The sequence below is a fragment of the Haliotis rubra genome, unplaced genomic scaffold (assembly GCF_003918875.1).
Source record: "Haliotis rubra isolate DU_JTF1 unplaced genomic scaffold, ASM391887v1 Scf1056, whole genome shotgun sequence".
Lineage (NCBI taxonomy): Eukaryota > Metazoa > Mollusca > Gastropoda > Lepetellida > Haliotidae > Haliotis > Haliotis rubra.
This window is the reverse complement of record NW_025764955.1, coordinates 203,809-224,827: the sequence shown is the minus strand read 5'-3', so window position 1 is coordinate 224,827 and position 21,019 is coordinate 203,809.

The following is a 21,019-nucleotide window of genomic DNA, read 5'->3' as shown; positions in this document are numbered from 1 at the left end:
TTACTGACAGGCTTCCAGTGGGGTATTCCAAGAACAGTAGTGGTGACTTTATGTAAACAGGATGTCGCTATGCAACGGCGATGTCAAATCACTGCATCGCATGCTACGGTCATTATCAAGTATCAGACTTCGTCCAAACACACTGCTTCTAAAACGGCCGTACGCGGACAGTAATGTGTACCATGCGCAGAATCATCTTACTGACGTACACATATTCGTATGTTTGGGCTCTGTCTCTGGGTGAGTTAATTCATAATGCCACTGTTGATATAGTTTTATTTACACGAATTGCGTATTGGGATCTTTGAACTATTTAAGTGCACGAATAAACGATATGATATATATATAATGGCATGTTTCTCAGTTGTCATTGTACTTTTAAACAAACCCCATAGCCAACCATGCATACATGTACCATTCGTTTAAGTATTTTGACAATTTGTAGCTAAATATGCACGGTGATTGTTTTCCTGATTTTTGGCGTTCAACGTAAAGAAAGTTCTTTCATAAGCTAGCCTGTTTTTATATTGTATTGTCCTTTATAGTTAAAATGTTTCATTTAATTAATAGTTTTACATTTATAGCTGTGATTTTCTAGTTGTTTTAATGCCCTTCGTAGACAGATTTTTATAATGTATCTTTAATTATTCTTAAAGTATAACTTAATTCAGTAACGATATGGCTGAAATATTGCCAAAGTGACTTTAAATTGTAACTCACTCACTCTTTCATAAGGGCATTAGGATTTCCAGCATGAATATATGACATACAGCATGGTGATTACGAGCTTTATTGAGTTTAGGTCAGATTGTACGAGGAAAAGGAAGTAAGCAATATATTTAAAAGCTAATTGTGTATAATCCTATGTTATAGGTGAGTAAAACTTTCGATGATTCTGGTCTGAATCATGTAACCAGTTCGCTTTTCTTACCAGATATTTTGCTGAACATTGAGAAATGCCCACATCCTGTTGTGTGCCATAAAAATGACTGGGTCAGGGATCAGTTAAATGTGACAAATTGGCTGATCTCTGCAGGGGAGCAATTTGCTGTGTCGAAAACAGGTAACGTTTGTCACTCATCTGGAAACTCAATAAAATATATGCTAACAATATTTCTTTTTTAAATTTTTGATTCAATCTGTTAATGATTTCTTTTCATCCATTTCATTAAAATCGTTTTGTGGTCCCTACCGCTCCAAGACAAAATGTGGGAAGATCCGTTTACAAGTCATGTCAGAACGTCCTTTCATTCGACCAACCATAACGTTGTCAATAAGATCGTGAAAGTAGAGGTCCTAGGACTGTTATTCTAATCATGCTACTTTAAACAGGTTATCGTGGGCCTTTCCTGACTGATGCCTTCCAAACAATCGTCTGTCTCACTTCAGTGCGATTCAAAAAGACACGCTGGACGTTTTGGTTTAGTTTAGTTTACAGTTTTAATTGTGAATTTCGTCAAAAACCTTTAATTGGTAGCCTGGAATTGATGTTTAATGCTCCAGAATGCTGCTGTCTGACTGGGTACTGTCGACTTCCCGTCGATTTCATTGTCTGTCACACTGAACTCATCAGGGGTTGTCCTTCATTGTTGTGCAGTGCTAGAGAGATTTTCAATCAGATAGTGTATTCATATATGTTTTATTCATTTGTCGTTTTATAGTGTTATTACTGAACTTTTGACAGTGTGGTGACAAGATATGTATTTACATGTCCTCGTCGAAGATCAAGAACAAGTTTTATGGGAGGGCAATTTGGGAAGATATACAATATATATAAATTTAGGCATTAGCACCGGTTGTGCATCCCTTCAAGCTGATTTGTTTCTTTTTAATGAGGAATAATTTCTTCTCGAATTTGGCGAAACGTTCACAAGGGCATTACGTATAGCTGTAGGTATTTCGATGATCTGACACCAGTGAATGATTATATTGATAGCCCCCTACCAATCTGTCCTGTTGAACTAGTGAAAAGGGGGATTGATATCTAGATCCTTTTTTTCCATGTTAAACATGTGGAGGACATTACTGATGTATCAATAACAAAATTGATGTCCGCCATTCCATTCTCCGACTTGTACCATCGGTTCCCATGTGTGTTCAGTAGTACAACTGACTTGCATTTGCTTGTACATGTCACTCATACACAGGTTTATGGTATAGCAATCAGGAAGGGTTCGTTCCTTTGTTGTTGTCTCTTTCTGTTGCTTTGCGAAGCGGTGGAAGGCGAAAGGTCAGAGAAACAAATATCATTTGGACAAAATACTTTCACTGGCATTGCAATGGTGGGATTTTAAAGTAACCATGATATATTAAATGCATATTTCCATCTATTTGTTTTATGTATTTTAATGTACTAATAACTAACTGCTTCAATATGGATTCGGTGTATATCAACATGTTTTAGTTTAAAAGTGAATGTTGTTATAAACTAAATACAGTGGTAAATTGCTCCTAGTGACGATGTTATAGCAACACCGTGTTTTGAGTTTCAGTGAGATCGGTGCATGGAGATATGGTGGTCCTGGCATCACTCTCTCCCTGCCAGCGTCACCTCAGTCCCTCTTCCAACAGAAATGACATCCCTATCAGTCTTTGCTCCATTGTCTGCACGACGTTCCTATCCAACCACACAATATATGTCCAGTCAGTGTTAAACGTCACAAACACAAGGCAAACCAACTTTGATGCCCTCGTCAGACCCGATTCCGTGGAAGACGTCATGAGCGGCATCACCTCAATACTCTGCTATTTGAAGTGGAAGACGTTCGTAGTTATAACTTCATCTTATGACGGTAGGATATAGTATACCCCGTATTACCCAAGCCCTTGAGGATAGTGATAAAAAAACGTTGAAAGCAACAATTTGTGAACATGCGATTGCAAAACACAACAATCAGCTACAGCCATACTTTAAAACGTCAGACACAAGAACCGTGGCACAACTGACGACTGTAATATACAAAAGGATACAAAAGTCTATTGTTGATATAACAGATAAACATGAATCTTGTAACTGAAGACCACCATTCAATGTATCAGCAAACAAAACTATAACTGGTATTATGCTCACTAAATGGCGATATTTACCTTTTTGACTGCTCTGTTAACAATTTGCATCAACGAACGACAATCAAGATAATATGTGAATACCCCATCAGCACATTAGTAAAATATCAGCCTAAACGTTCATATCCCGTGAACTACTTTCCAAATGTCTTTATTTACAGTTTTGACAACACTATCTGGAGGTAGACTGGCTTCGATCAAGGTACTGCTGTACATGATAGATGATCCCACCAAACCACTTGAAAGTATTGACCTGGCCAGTATCTACCAACTGCTTCCAGGGCAGGACCTAAACCTTCTTGTGATGTGTCAAACCGACTGTATACAGAAACTCCTCAAACAGGTAGTGTCTGTAAACTTCTGGTATGTTCCCAGTTCATTGTTACATTCTTATTGGAATGATTCGTTTCTGGAAACTGTTTAATTTTTCATCATTGCATAGGATATATGACAATACCAGAACGAGTATTATCTACTGTATAAAGTTGTGCGGATTCGTATTTCAAAGCAACATAATGGGTCATTTATTACGAACTTTATACGAAATATGTAGTAGTTCTTTACGTATACCACAAATTGTGTTTAAAATATTAAATTAGACTAATTGGAAAAGAACATATTTAATGACAATCATATTCTGAATTCAATACTGCATGAAAGAAAGATTTTTGTTTAGGCAAAGCAAACAGTGGATGGTATGAAGTGCATACGTGTTTCTCGTCAGGCTCGCTGGATGGAATCAAACCTGACAATGACGGAAGCAACTGGGAGCTCAAAATGGCTGGTGGTTCCTTCAGCTGGAAATGTTATGGATATTGCTCACAGTCGTGAGCCATTCAAAACTGACGATGTTGTGTTTCTGGAGTTCATTCCCTGCTCGAGGTATTATACACCACTGGTAAGCAACTGTTCGGTGTAGGCATATTCTTGTGCTATTGTTGTAAAGTGATTCCTGTGTCAAAAAGAAAATATATCACTCTGCATCATTCCAATATGTAGATTCCTTTACACCCTCCAAGGATAGGAACTCGTATCATGGCTGAGCTTTTAGCACCCGTTTTAGTGTTACTTCAGACAAATTAACACTCTTTGAGAGGCATTTTAGAAGTTGTGAAGATGAAGGAAAACTAAGTTCTGTGGATAGTCAACTTCTTTATTGCAATGAGTGCGACGTTTCGGTGTAGGTACTAACACCGTTATCACTAAGTTATTAGATGTATATGACGTCATGTTTATATCTGTTAGCTCTAGTCATGTTTACAGAACCTGGAGATTATTGCCCAGCAAAGAAGTAATATCACAGAACAGGAAGCTGTACAGATACCGAAGGTAAATGTTCTCAACATCCGAGTGAGTGAGTGACCGTTTAGCGAAGGTGGCACACCAGAAATGGGTTTCACACATTGTACCCATCTGGTGAATCAAGTGCGGTTCATTAGCGTGCGTGAACCACTTTGACCACTATTATTGGTTTGTATTACAAGGGGTTAAGAACAGTATTTGGAACAGTGTAACAAATGCACGTGCGGAGCGTGATAAGAGTTTTTTTTAACTTAGACAAACCCTACTTGTTCATGGAGTTTCATTTACTGTGGATACTCCCTTGTAATACAAACCAATAATAGCGGTTTGAAACTATGATCGTCTGTTAAACAACTTTTATTCTAAGTTAAATAAAATTCGGATATTTAAATGTTCAAATCGCAAGGTAAAATTATGAGGATTCGCAATCTTTATTTCACTTTATTTGATTTACTTTTTTGTTTAAAGTGAAATTCATCAATACGTTTTCAATGCAAACAGACTATATGCATTTGGCTGATTGTATCGCAGTTTATCAACATCGTTCGACTTAGTTTCAGACACAACCAGAGCACTTAAAATGTAAAACCCAATGATTTCACTGTAATGAGTGCGTTTGCCTGCATACGCATCATGACAGTATGATCTGTAACTGTAACTGTAATCTCTTAGTGAAGATGAAGTTGACAAATTTTGTGGATTTGTTTTGTATGTACTACTTTACTTCAGTGCTATTTCTTTAAGTATACAACAAATTGTGTTTAGAAAACGTCGTTAGACATAACAGCATTGGGTATTTTATATATCTTATCTTCTCAATTCATTACTTCATAAGATGAATGAAGATATAAATGCATACACTTGCAGTGTACGATCGTTCAAGCTAAACTTCAAGTGCTCAGCAAAAGCAGTACTGGAACAAAGGTTGAAACCGTTGGCTATATTGAGAGAGATGACTCCGTGGAGGTGAAGCAGCAGCTCTATAGTGTCGGCAGTTATGGATTTCACAACCGAACGTTAATTGTCGGGACTCTGGAGGTATTTATATTATACTTCATTAATGTGTTGCTTTGTTGCGTGGTTGTTATTGTAGATAGTGCGCCTGAAGATCATATTGGGAGAACTTATTTTCCGATTTAACATTAATTTTTGGTAATGTGGCGTTGTTGCTTTGTTCCGAAGTGTTCAGTGAAGAAAGTGCTTTTGAAGATAATACTGAAAACGTTTATTTTTGGCCTGTCACTTTAAATACAATGAAATTATGTCAGTGGTGGCGTGTTATTGTGTAGATATATTCTTCTGTGCATCAGCGCCGGGTATTTATATCTACATACCAACTGCATCGCGATCCCACAGTTAATGTAAATGTTTTATTATTCCTTTGACCTTCTATAAAAGATTATCAAAGTTTCTTTCATCAACGAACTTCTTCATCGAACATTTACATAGCTATGCGTTAAGATGTTGACCTCGCGTTCTTTTCAGTGTGTGCATGAACGCCAAAATCTGTGTTTGAATTTGTGGGCAGTGTATTCTGGCAAAACAGGTGCTGCTTTAATCTAACATATTTTCAAACGCGAGATCCTTGTTATTGTAATACACAAAATGAAACTCTGTCACCGTTGATGAAGTCGACATTACAAAGCTGTAGTTTTTGTGTCTGTACCAGTTTTGTATAATATATTTGAAGAACGACTGACGCATAAACTGCAGTAGCTGTGATCGTCTTCACGTATTCAGTCTCTAAAATGTAACACTAATATGGACATGAGTGGGTATAGGATTCAAAATAGGGACAACTAAATCTTCAACTCAATTCAGCCTTTATTGCTTATTTATTTTTTATTTTTTTCACTCTTTATGGGCAGAACTTCACATCTTTGGTTTTCGAACAGTTCTTGGTGTTCGATTAGATTGAACATGACAAAATGCTTGAATGTCCTTTAAATACATGATTGATGGCTTAATAGACGTTGAATAGATGTACACTTGTGTCTTAGTTGAATAAGTGCAAGCTTAAACAAACAGAAACACAATAATAAGTAACTGTCGAAAATACTACAAGAAAAAAATTACAGCTTTCCGGATTTTAACATCGAAAATGACTAGTGCACTAAATCTTAGAAATTCTCAAGAAATATTTACTGATATTACTTTAGGCAATTGGATATTGCATTTAGGTTATATTGACAACATTATTAGCATACTTACACATTTATATGCGCCCTTAAACCCCACATAAAGTTGAACATTCTTCTCACATGAAACACATGTGACTGGCCGTAGCCATGATTGTTTTGACTAGATAACCGGACCAAAACCGGGAATAACAAAAAAACACTGGAAAAAATGCTAAATGAAGCACTCATAAAATGACATCATAGGCCATGAAACTGAGAAATAATGCTTGAAATCTAACAGTGGGTGTATTCAAAAGTTAAACATTTGATAACAAGAGAGTATAATATTTTCCACAATGTTATATATCTTGCAAGTCCGACTTCAGTAAAACTTCAAAGGACTGTTACGAGGCACCTGAAACCAAAGGTTAACCCAGATATCGATTCGTGCAGAAATAAATTGTGAAATCAATTAATAACAACACAAGACGATAAATAATTAACAAATGATGCTGAAACATTAACAGTTTTAGGTGACAATCGCCAGAATCAATACAATGGGTAAAAAAGTGGCAGCAATCAGTCAGTAAGTAACAAACTCTTCGCTCATGAACACAGAGTACTGTTGGAAGCTGGCATGAAATTTGTGTTTTCATAGAGGTATTCTTTTGAAATGACCTCAAAACGCCCTTATCTTGCTCTCATGCAACTTCACCAAGAACCTTCTAAAACGTAAAAACGACACTTGTCTTTGCCCTTGCTGTGCTTAATTTCTAAATCCCGCCTCATTAATGTGCGATTTCTGTTCTTCACCTGATTGCATCACTTCCCAATTGAGGTAACTCTGAACAACCTTCCAATGCAGAATGACAAGCAGTAGTGAGTGAGTGAGTTGATATTTATCATCACGTCGGCGATATTTCAGCCATATCGTGACGAGAACAATGAATCAGTATATTATAGACCAACCAGTCTCAACTGCCACACACCAATATGAAGGTATGAATCGCAGCTCTGTATAAACGACCAGTGGATTTTAGAACATGGTTCATCGTTATTTGTGAAAGAATTATGGAATTGTTGAAGTTAATCACAGGACAAGAAATATGACATATGTATATGAAATATTGGGAACAAAATTTCCATAACATTTCATGGTATTTTGATGGAATTTCACAACGACGTTTCCGTATTGATTCAGTGGGCGCCATTTGTGATCAAGAGGGTGGAGAACGGTTCTGTCAGGTTCGACGGTCTTTGCATCCAGCTGTTGCAGGAACTGGCGAACCAACTCAATTTCAGGTTTCAGTCTTTTAATGTTTTGTTTTTTATCTGCGTGCTCGTGAGTATGTGCGTACGCGTCGTTTTTCGGGTTAACTATACTTATATAACTCAGCCGTGTAAGGTGCAAAGTTTTACTAAAACTTATTGAACGGTTGTGACTAAACTTTGTTTGTGTTTGCTAGTTACAGACTGATGGAGCCCAAAGACAAGGAGTGGGGGCGGGTACTCAATGGAAGTTGGACGGGGCTGGTCAAGCTCCTTAGAAATGAAGTACGTTGGATAGTAGAGAATCTGGATGACTAACAATAGATCTTCATAGTAGAGACGTGGATGACTAGCAGTAGGTGTTCATAGTAGAGAACGTTCACCACCAGCAGGAGATGTTCATTGTAGAGAACGTGGATGACTAAAACAAGATGTTCATTGTAAGGAACGTTGACCACCAGCAGGAGATGTTCATTGTAGAGAACGTGGATTACTAAAAGTAGATGTTCATTGTAGAGAATGTGGACGACTAGCAGATGTTCATTGTAGAGAACGTGGATGACTAAAAGTAGATGTTCATTGTAGAGAACATGGACGACTAAAAGTAGATGTTCATTGTAGAGAACGTTGACCACCAGCAGGAGATGTTCATTGTAGAGAACATGGACGACTAAAAGTAGATGTTCATTGTAGAGAACATGGACGACTAAAAGTAGATGTTCATTGTAGAGAACATGGACGACTAAAAGTAGATGTTCATTGTAGAGAACATGGACGACCAGCAGGAGATGGTCATTGTAGAGAACATGGACGACTAAAAGTAGATGTTCATTGTAGAGAACATGGACGACTAAAAGTAGATGTTCATTGTAGAGAACATGGACGACCAGCAGATTTATAATGGCCAAGAACGTCTTGGTTATACATACACAGCGTTTCATGGCGTGTTGTTGTCCATTCACTGAGTAATCAAGGACAACTATGTTCTCTGTTGTATTGGACAACTGTAAATGCGACACTTTGTGTCTGTGTCATTACTATAAGCAATATGTTTGTCTAAATAACAGAGCCAGCAGACAGAAATGAAATATTTGAACAAAGACTGACGATTTTAAGTGCATATCTACAGTTGACTTATAAAGCAAAGTTTAAAGGTTGTTATTTCCGTACTTTCAGGAAGTTGATATAATTGTGGCACCGATGACTATTACAGACAGCAGGGCGACAGTCATCGATTTCACAGTGCCATACTTCTTCACCAACTCAGCTCTTATTCTCAGCAAACAAAATCCCAACACCAACAAATGGATGACTCTACTCTCCCCATTCCGTCACGAGGTTCTTGTTTGTATTCTCGTCTCACTCATCTTCTCCACTGTCTTCCTCTTTGTCATAGAAGAAGTGACATCAATTCGTTCGTGGGCGAACAACAGACCTACGGATTTGTTGACCCGATATGGGGATATACTATGGTATCATTTTGGAGCTCTTATGGCAAACGGTAAATTAGCAGTGTTCAATAACAAGCATTCTGAAATACCAATTGCAATGTTTTTGAGTATATAAAAGTGACGATAAGTCATGATGCTGTAATTGGTCATTTTGTAGTTCCTTTTTCATATGTATGTTTCTGAAACAGAATCTGTGAATAAGATAGTAATGAGTTTTTTAGCTTTGAGTTTCATTTTAAGATCAATATGAATAAATGCAGCACAGATGGTTCGGTCGGTCCTGACTAGGCTCCCTATAAGATTAGGGACCTTGCCACACACACACACACACACACACACACACACACACACACACAACCACCCCCAACCTCAATGACGTACCCCAAATTAGATAATCGGAAGTGGGACTTGTTTGGTCGGTGTTCGATTTGATTTGAAAGTTTCTGCCCTGATACTAGACTCTTTGTAAACATGTTCATCTTTGTATATTTGTATTCAAGGAGGAGCATACCTTCCCAACAGGGTGTCCGGACGCACAGTGCTCAGCTGTTGGTGGCTGTTCGCTGTGATAATGGCGGCCACCTACAGTGGTAACCTCATAGCATTCCTCACCGACGGACGAGAAAAACCGCCCTTCGCCAGTCTGGCTGAGATGGTGCAGCAGGACACGTACAATTGGGGGTTTGTGGGAGGGGCATCAGTGGCCTCTGTCTTTCAGGTCAGTTTGTGTGAGATGATTGGGTTTATCGCAATTTTGATTGATGTCCACATTTTGATGGCTTTACAATTCTGTGATAAAATTCCGCAGATAACCTAACATTTTACCGAGACAGGGTTAAAATAAGTACCATATTTGAACGTATTTTGGTATAATGCGACCAGGGCATCGAAACAAGGGCCTTCTTCTGGCCGAGCAGACGTTGTATCTACTGGTCCACAGATACGGTTTCGAATTTGTCAGACGTATCTGTTTGACAAATGTTTGATCTTTCCACACTTTGTGACAGTGCAGCGATTGAAAAGGGATCTTGTGCTTGACGAGTCATTAAACATTATCCAGCTTAACCTTTATTGCCAATACACATTACCACGTAAAGCAGCTCACATGTTGCCCGATCTGGAGATTCAGGTTGTTGTGTATTCATGCTTTATTGACGGCATGGACTATCACGAAATAGAAAACATTCTTACCAGGCGATGACAATACTGGCAGTTGTTCCTAGAAATCTGTGGTTTAATCAAATTACTATAAGCTGTTATTTATCTGTAAACGGGACACTCCAGCTTGTTAACATTGTTTGTTGATGATATAACATTATTTATGATACATACGAAAAATGTTTTCAGAACTCCAACATTTCCGTCTATCAGAAAATATGGCAACGTGTGGCGAAAATGACGGCAAACGATCCTGATTGGTTGAGTGAAGATGGCAACGAGCACCTGCGCCGAGCGGCAGAGACCCAATATGTCTATATTGCAGAAGAGTCTACTTTGGAGATGTGGGACGACCCACGGCGGTGTAAGTTACAGATGCTGAATGAGAACTTCCGTCCCATGCAACTTGCAGTTGGCCTAACCCAAAACAGCGAACACATTCATATCTTCTCCCAACAGTGAGTACCACATGTGTTGCGATGTGCTTTGTATTGTTGTTTTGTTGTTTATTTTGTAACCTGACTATAGCTATGTCAGTGAGTGGATAATACATCAACTTGACATCAGTGTTGTAGAGTCAGATTATTATGTTATCCCGCCCGATTACTAACAGTGGCCTCGGTTTATGGTCTGTGCTGCTAAAGAATCACATATACACCTTTCATAATTAGCAGAATATAAACTCTATTGCAGAATTTGGTAAACATATACCATGATATTTACTGTACAAAGTAACATGAGGGAGATAATATCCCTTGCATTTTCTTTCCGGTAATCGCCTCTTACGACAAGCATGGGTTGCTGAAGACCAATTCTAACCCGGGTCTTAAGATGCCAATCCCTTTATCATAAAATGTGATTCTCAAAATAATTCGAGTTGAAGATATAATCTTATTCGCCATTGTAAGTTTAGAAAATGCGTAGGAATGTAACAGCTCAGTGAACCCTACCTTAATAGTGCCAAAAGATTTACAACAGTGCACTCCTACATCGATTCAACAAAACGTAATTATTTGGGTGACGTTGTGCAGAGGTTGTTGTTAACACCAGGCTTATGTAGTGGTTTATACGACATATCTGATGTGAGTGAGGTGTTTATTTCAGTAAAGGGGCCACAGGCCCATTATACATGTTGTACCATGCGCACAGTTTATCAAACGCCAATATAATAATTAACGTGGATGCTACGGAGCAGGATACACATCAGGATATAGAGATATCACAATCGCTAAAATGTATTAAGTTTTTTATGCGCTAGATATAAATATTTTCCCAGATCATTAATGACAATTATATTCTTTGACATGAACAGTTGAGACAGCTTCTCATGTGACGGGAGATTATAGTAATATTTGGGAATAGTATTTTTTCTAATACCATTGTAAAATGGACACTCAAGGCAGAAATGATATTCATTTTCAACAGTGGGAATGATACAGAAAGGACACAAGCGATCACTTCGCTCAAGACTAAGGCGTCTGCCGTATTCAATCATCAACATATGACTGGAGCTTCGGAATTTACTTACAGCAATACGAAATACTTTAGTCTTGATATGGCTGATGTAAAACTCATAAGAGACATTATCTCTAATATTATGTAGAAAGTCGAGTTTTGAGAAGCACAGAAGATCATCCTTCCATCACTTGTTATTGTGGTCGATACATCTTTGTTTGAAAATAGACATGAAAACAGTGATATTTCCCACATTCTGGTAAAACCAAACATTTCCAAATCCATAACGTTTTAAAATATTTTCACATTATATCTGATAATTATATTTTCATAATAAGTCACACTTACTTATAAAGCAGTTAAGTTTGAGTTATATCAGCCTAAACAGCCTGTTTACGCAGGTGATACTTGCATTGTATACTGTCTATTGTCTTTTCCAGAATATTGAGAATAGTAGAAAGCGGCCTTCTGGATCTGTGGTGGAAACGGTTGAAACCCAAACATCGGTGTGAGTCTCCGAGTAGAAGCGCAAAGAGAGTCGATCTATCAGCATTGCAGAGCGCCTTCTATGGTGCAGGAGTGGGTGTGGCAATGGCACTCTTAGTCCTCGTGTTTGAATTGATTTATAAACGTTGATGTAAACAAAGAAAGCAAACAAAATCTTAGAGTGTTGCAGAAGACTCCATGAGATCTGATCCACACATACTTTCTAGCACCTGAACCCTATATCGGTTACACTTACTTGGGTTGTTAGTCCAGATTTGAAGAGGTCATCATACGACGATGTCGTATTGGCCACACAAGATATACTCATGCATACCTATTAAAGGGTGAGGATCCTCCGTTTTTTATCCCTTGTGATGAGAGTACCACGGCCAAGCATGTCCTGCTTGACTGTGTTGAATTCTCCATCATAAGGGATAAATATTTCAATATCAAAACAGTAAAGGACCTTTTTAATAAAGTTAATTATCATTTAATCATTGATTTTCTAAAAGAGATAGATTTGTTAAATGGACTTTGATATATGTTTTGTAAATAGAGAAACTGTTATAATTGGTAGTTCAGATTAGATTGTTAGTGGCTGTATCCTCAAATTATTGCCCTCGTGAAAGGGTACGTAAGTTCCAAAAACTTTAAAAGTCAATTTTTCTCAACCATACTTTTTAATCGTAGGATGTTTGTTATTTTAAATTTTGGCTAAACTTTTCCTACAATCGCCAGCGGCTGAAGGGATGGTGTAAATCCAACTAAGGTCCTTGCAGGTAGCAAAGGCACTGTAAGTCCCCATGTACCCAAGTTTGGTGATCTACCTTCAGTTGTTGGCGATCTATAGCCCGTGTTTTATATTGTACTGTCTTCTTCAATTAAAATGTTTTAAATTTACATTCTAGTTTTATATTCATATCTGTGATACTCTAGGAATTTTACTGTCCATCGTCGACAGGTTTTACTCTTCTCAATGTTTTCATTTTTATATTGTATAAATTGTTTTCGTCACGATACGGCTGAAATATTGCTGATGTGACGTTAAATATTAACTCACTCACTCTAGCACCTGACCGAGGACAGTGCTGTACAGGGGCCCTACGAAGCCTTATCACCTGTAACCCTGTCTTGATTATGAATGATATATCCATTAGCTTTCTAGTGTTAGACCTTTACTTTTATTTTACTTTTACCTTGACTTCTTTGGTCGCGCCGCCATATAGCTGGAATATTGCTGAGTGCGGCGTAAAACTAAATTCACTCACCCACTCTTTGGTCGCGTGTCATTTGTGTTGCTAAATCATTCAGTGTTGGTTATTCAGCGATCAATATGCACTATGTACTACAAAACGCTGTATCAGTTTTCAGAGTATAAATGAACTGTCACAATCCATGGTAGTAATGAACTACTGTGATATCACATACTACTTTTAAAACAAAATATGCTGTTATATGCAAATTCTAAAGAAATGCTAACCGTTTAGGTCATCCAGCTGCTATGTGTATACTTTTTCTAATTCAATGTAATGGTGACTTAATAAAAAATAAAGTATGTGTTATATATTCAATAAAAACTCAAGATTGTCTGCCTTGGTTGAATGCTTCGACGTCCCTTCGCGTACATACAGCAGTCAAGTCTTCATTTGTGCAAGACTTCCATGGCATTTACTGCCGGCTATGGTAACAAACAACTTATGATATGGGGAATCTGGTTGTTCCCAGTGAACTTGAGTTCGCTATTCAAATGAAAATTGTGCATTTATTCAGACAATAATCCTAGCATGTCTTTTATTCTGGCTGTAAATTCTTCCATGAAATCCTCTGAGACCATACGAACCAAATTGTTTAGTTTTCTTTTGGCCAGATACCGATCAGATGGGCAAGGATTATAGCACAGTTGGTCTCCATGGAGATGCCTACTTGTCTCACAGCCAAATTTCACGTTTATCTGTGCAGAAGTCTAGCTCTACACATATTCTTTTCTCAGTAAATTGCAAAGGACATAAGTTTTCATATTGAGAAAATGTCCTGAAACGTTGTTGATAGAAATGTAAGTGTATGTATGGTCACCAAGTGTAGTGACACCTGTCAGTGATCAAGGATTGAGTTTCCCTTTCAGGTTTTCGAGCTTGGTAGTGTTGTACAGAGGTGAAACGTTAAACGTTTGGATGTTCTCTGTGAGGAATTAGATCATGTCGCGTACTGTTTCGTCAGAAACATAAGGTGACAATTTTTAAACATTTGTAGCTTTATTCTCTTGAAAAGCCCGTGAAGATCAAGGTTTCGAATTGATCTTCAGTTACCCATGCTTGTCGTAAGAGGCGACTAACGGGATCGGTTGGTCAGGCTCGTTGACTTGGTTGACACATGTCATCGTATACCAGTTGCGAAGATCGATGCCCATGCTGTTGATCACTGGATTCTCTGGTCCAGAATCAGATTGTCTGACCCACTTCAGTTCAGGCCACTGTCGTCCAATAAGTCCCAGCACAATATCTACTTCCGAGTCTTTCATCTACGTCCACACACAGCTCGTGTCACTTTTGACATATTTTATCATTCAAATGGCAATGTTTTGACGGACTTTCAGATCAGAGCCGGATACAGCACCTTGGAAATCGATGCATAACAATGCATGCTAATTGAAATAATTATCTATTTTCAGCATCATGGATCATTCATTGAAAAAGGAAGTGAAAGAATCGATTGTCTGATTTAAAAGAGCCCAATTATCCGCATTCCGTCGTAAACAGGTTTACATGTCAATCTTTACTTAGCAATACTTCTGTGTGATTTGCTCTCCTTGCAATTGGTTGAAGACATGAGTGTCCATGAAACCATTATATGTTGAACACAAACAAATACGAGAGTACACACCTGACAACACCAAAGTGTCGTTAACGTCAACAAACTTGATCATTACGCTGCACATACTGACGGATGCCAACATGAAGGTGTAAAGTAGGCGTATGTCTGTTTGAGTTTGACAAAAAAACAGAATCAATTTTCAGCATTGTGTTCTCCAAATTAAGCCGGGTGTTTTTTTATCTTGTCATTTATCGACTATTTCGTGAGTTTTTTTACTGACAGGCTTCCATTGTGGTTCTGATATTCCAAGAGCAGTAATGATCACTTAATGTAAACAGGTGTCAATATGCAACGGCGATGTCAAATCACTGCGTCGCATGGTACGGTCATTATCAAGTATCAGACTTCTTCCAGACACACTTTCTCTGAAACGGACGTACGAGGACAGTAATTTGTATCATGCGCGTAATCATCTTACTGACGTACACATATTCGTGCGTTTGGACTCTGTCTCTGGGTGAGTTTAAGTCATAATGTTTTAATATATAAGAGTGATATAGTTTTATTCACACACATTGCCTATTGAAACGTTTTAAACTATTGACGTGCATTTACAAACGATAGGATACATAAAACGGCGTGTTTTCCATTTCTTTGAGAGGCATTTTAGAGGATGAAGGATAAAGAAGTTTTATGGATAGTCAACTACTTTATTGCAATGAGTGCGACGTTTCAGAGTTGGTACGACCACCGTTATCAAGCAAGTGATGTAGAACTTGGTTATCTCTCGTGTTTCTCAAATGTCAATATACTTTTAAACAGGCCCCCATAAGCAACCACGCATACATGTAACATGCATGTAAGTATAGATGTGTTTAGCTCAATATGACTACTGTAGATGCACGTTGATGTTTTTATTTAAACAATTTCAGCATAAACAGTATTTTTTCAAAATATTATTCTCAGCGTGAATATAAGAGATATGACATGCCGATTTCGAGATTTAGTGGGTTTTGGTAATGTCAAAATTGTCGAAGAAAAGGCAATATGCAGTACATTTAGAAGCTGCTCATCTAAGTGTGCATAATCCTATGTTATAGGTGAATAAAACGTCTGATGATTCTGGTTTCAATTATGTAACCAGTTCGCATTTCTATTCTATACCAGATATTTTGCTGAACATTGAGGCGTACGAGAAATGCCCAAATCCTGCTGTGTGTCATAGAAATGACTCGGTCAGTGATCAGTTAAATGTGACAACTTGGCTGATCTCTGCTAGGGAGCAATTTGCTGTGTCAAAAACAGGTAACGTTTGTCACTCATCCTGAATCTCAATAAAATATAGGCTGACAATATTTCTTCTTTTTTCTATTGCATTGCTTAAACCTGTTGATTTTTTACATTTCTATCTATTTCATTAAAATCATCTTAGTGTTCCCTACCGCTGCAAAACAAACTGTGGGGAGATCCTGTTACAAGTCATGCCAGACCAACCATAACGTTGCCGATGAGATCGTGAAAGTGGAGGTCCCAGTGGTTTTATTCTGATCATGCTACCTTGAACAGGTTACCATGGGGCTTTCCTGGCTGATGTCTCCCAACAATCGCGTATATCTCACTTCAGTGGGATGCGGTTGTTATAATTGTGAATTTTGTCAAAGCTTATGCAAAGGTAGTCTGGAATTGATGTTTAATGCTCCAGAATGCCGCTCTCTGACTGGGTATTGTCGACTTCCCGTCGACTTCATTGTCTGTCAAACTTAACTTGATTTGGGCGCAGTGCTAGAGAGCATTTCAGTCTGAATTTAATGAGATAGTATATTCATATATGTTTTATTCATTTGTCGTTTAATGGTATTGCTACTAGGGTTTTCACAGTGTTGATATATGTATTTACATATCGTTCGTCAAAGGTTTAGAACAAATTTTTGGGAAGCAATATGGGAAGTGATAGAATTCGTTATTCATAACATCTATGTGGAATTTGGGACTTAGAAATTTAGGCATTAGCACCGGTTGTGCATCCCTTCATGCTGATTTGTTTCTTTTTTATGAGGAATAATTTCCTCTTGGATTTGGCAAAACGTTCACACAAGCATTACATTTAGCTGTAGGCATTTCAATGATCTGATACCAGTCAATGATTATATTGATCAATCATTCCACCGACCTGTCCTTCTGAACTAGAAATAGAAGGGATTGACACTGTCTAATCTTTATCATATCTGGATCTTTGTTTCATGTTAGACATGTGAAGGACATTACTGATTTATCAGTAACAAAAGTTATGTCCGCCATTCCATATTCCGACTTGTACCATTGGTTTCCATGTGTTTTCAGTAGTACAACTGACTTGCATTTGCTTGTTCATGTCACTCATACAGACATGTTTATGGTATAGCAATCAGGAAGGGTTTGTTCCTTTCTTTTTGTCTCTTTCTGTTGCTTTGCGAAGGAGTGGAAAGCAAAAGGTCAGAGAAACAAATATTATTTGGTTAAGATACATTCACTGACGTAGCAATGGTGGGATTTTAAAGTAGCCATGATATATTAAGTACATATTTCCATCTATTTGTTTTATCTATTTCAGTGTAATAACAAATAACTGCCGCAACATATATTCAGGTATATCAACAGGATTTATACTAGCCACATAAAGAAACTGTGCATTGTCAAAATATTACCCCAGTTGATAAGTACGATAACAATGTCAAAGGTACATAATGGAGGGATCATGAGACATAACAAGTCGGGAGCATTTCAACTGAAAAGTCAATCACAATGACGTCACGAGTCCACAAGCGGTACAGGGGTCAAACGACCATGTCACAAGCGGGTATGTCCACCATCGGCATTGAGAACAGCAGTGCATCGACGACGCATAGAGCCTATCAAACGTGCAAGGAAGGCTTTTGGGATGTCACGCCAGATTCTCTCAAGTTCTGTTGCAAGGTCAAGGACGTTATCTGGCGGATGAGGAAGACGGCGTAGGCGTCGATCCATCTCGTCCCAATCATGCTGTATCGGGGAGAGATCCGGTGAATTTGCAGGCCAAGGCAGTAAGTCAACGTTGTGGTGTTGCAAGAAATCCATAGCAACCCTTGCCGTATGAGAGCGGGCATTGTCCTGTTGGAATGTTAACCCAGGGCCATGACGTTGCAGAAAAGGAATTGCCACAGGTCGAAGAATCTGATCCCTGTAGCCCATCACCAAAGGAGTTCTTTGGCGTGCTGTTATTTCACCCCAATCATCACGGAACCACCACCAAAGCGACTCCTCTCCAAGACACAGGCCTGTTCATAACGTTCTCCCACGCGTCTGTAGGCACGTTGACGTCCATCACTATGGGAAATGTTAAACCTGGACTCATCTGTAAAAACCACATTTCTCCACCAAAACAAGTATCTGCGGACGTGGTTTCGGCACCACATTCGGCGAGCTTGTCGATGACGTTGTGTCAGGATAGGCCGTATGGCGGGACGTCGTGGTCTGATCCCGTGATGACGTAAACGTTGTCGAACTGTGTTGGGGTGGATACGGCGAAGTCCTGGGATGGTTCGGGCAGTTATCACTGCAGTCTGAAACCTGTGGCGAAGATGGGTCACCCTTATCCATATGTCCTGTCTTGGCGTTGTTACACGTGGACGTCCAGAACGTGGCCGATCGATGACGTCATTTGTGTTCTGGTAGCGTCTCACCAGTGCGAAACTGGTGTTCCGGTGGCAGTGGAAATGTGCAGCCACTTGTCGTTGAGACATTCCCCCACGGACCATCCCAATGGCAGACGTTGTGCAGACGTGAGCCTTGGCATGCTATGCGTTTTAATAGCCGTTTAATTTTTTGAACGATCGCAAGGGCAGGGGTTGAGCTTTCCAAGGTGACAGTATTGTGTGGCATTCATTTGCTCTGTTCGTCTTTGCCGGAATGCACGTGCAACAACGTATTGCACGTCTCAAGGACGAACCCACTGACGTCACGGAACGTGGCACGTGCATGCATGTTGGATACATGTCACTAATCTCTGAGTTTGTATCCTTATGTGTCTACACAGGTTTGATAAATTTAGATTTTAAATTTTTGTATGCACAGTTTCTTTATGTGCCTAGCATAGTTTAAATGTGAATGTTTTTACAAATTAAATACCAGTGACATCGTTACTCCTAGTGACGATGTTATATGAACACCGTGTTTTGAGTTTCAGTGAGATCGGTGCATGGAGATATGGTGGTCCTGGCATCACTCTCTCCCTGTCAGCGTCACTTCAGTCCCTCCACCAACAGGAATGACATCCCTATCAGTCTTTGCTCCATTGTCAGCACGACGTTCCTGTCCAGCCACACAATATATGTCCAATCAGTGTTAAACGTCATAAAAACAAGGCAAACAAACTTTGATGCCCTCGTCACACCCGATTCCATGGAAGACGTCATGAAAGGCATCAGCTCAATACTCAACTATTTGAAGTGGAAGACGTTCGTTGTTATAACTTCATCTTATGACGGTAGGACATAGAACACCCCATATAAGTCAATATTCGATTGGAAACACATCGAGTTACAGACATACTTTACAACTTCAGGCACAGAGACGAATGTAATATACAAGAGAATACATGTACAAAAGTATATTGTTGATATACCAGATAAAGATATGAATCTTGTAACTGAATATCACCATTCAATGTATCAGCAAACAAAACTATGACTGGTATTATGCTCACTAAATGACGCTATTTACCCTTTTGACTGTTCTGTTAACAATTATTTGCACATTTTGCGTAAACTGAGGGCAGTCAATATCATAAGTGAATACCCTGTCAGCAAATAAGTAAATAATCAGCCAAAAGGATACTTTCCAAATGTCTTTATTTACAGTTTTGACTGCACTATCTGGAGGTAGACTAGCTTCGATCAAGTTACTGCTGTATATGATAGATGATCCCAACAATCCACTTGAAAGTATTGACCTGGCCAGTATCTACCAGCTGCTTCCGGGGGAGGACCTCAACCTTCTTGTGATGTGTCCCTCCGACTGTATACAGAAACTCCTCAATCAGGTAGAGTCTGTAACCTTCATTGTCTATTATTGCATAATAGGATAGAGCGGGTTTGTACCACGAGTATTACATCTACTGTAGGTATAAAGTACTTAGATTTGCTCCTTCATTTTTCAAAGCAATATAATGTGCCGTTTAAGTCATTTATATCAAGTAACAATAACAATACACAACAAACTATCTTTTCAAAACAAATTACTTTTCCACAGCTAGGGTTATTTATAACGGGCCTTATACGAATTATGTATCAGTTCTTTACATATACCACAAATTGGGTTTAAAAAGTTGATTAAACATAATTCAAAAATATACCTTTATGCTAGTCATGTACTGAATTCAATGTTTCATAAAAGAAAAGAATCTCTTTTGGCATATCAAAGAGTGGATGGTATGAAGTACATATGTGTTTCTCGCCAGGTTCGCTCGATTGAATTAAACCTGACAATGAAGGAGGCAACTGGGGCCTCGAAATGGCTGGTGATTTCTTCAGCTGGAAGTGTCATGAATATTGCTCACAATCGTGAGCTGTTCAAAACTGATGGTGTTGTGTTTCTGGAGTTTATGGCCTGCTCGAGGTATTATGCACCACTGGTAAGCAACTGTTTGGTGTATTCTTGTGCTATTGTTGTGAAGTGATTTCAGTGTCAAAAAGACAATATCCACTCTGCATCATTCAAATATGTAAATTCCTTTACACCCACCAAGGACAAGAACTCGTATCACTGCTGAGCTATTAGCATCCACATTAGTGTTACTTCAACTTAATTAACACTCTTGGAAGTTATTAGATTTAATGACATCATGTTTCGATATTTGTTAGCTATTATATTTACAGAACCTGGAGA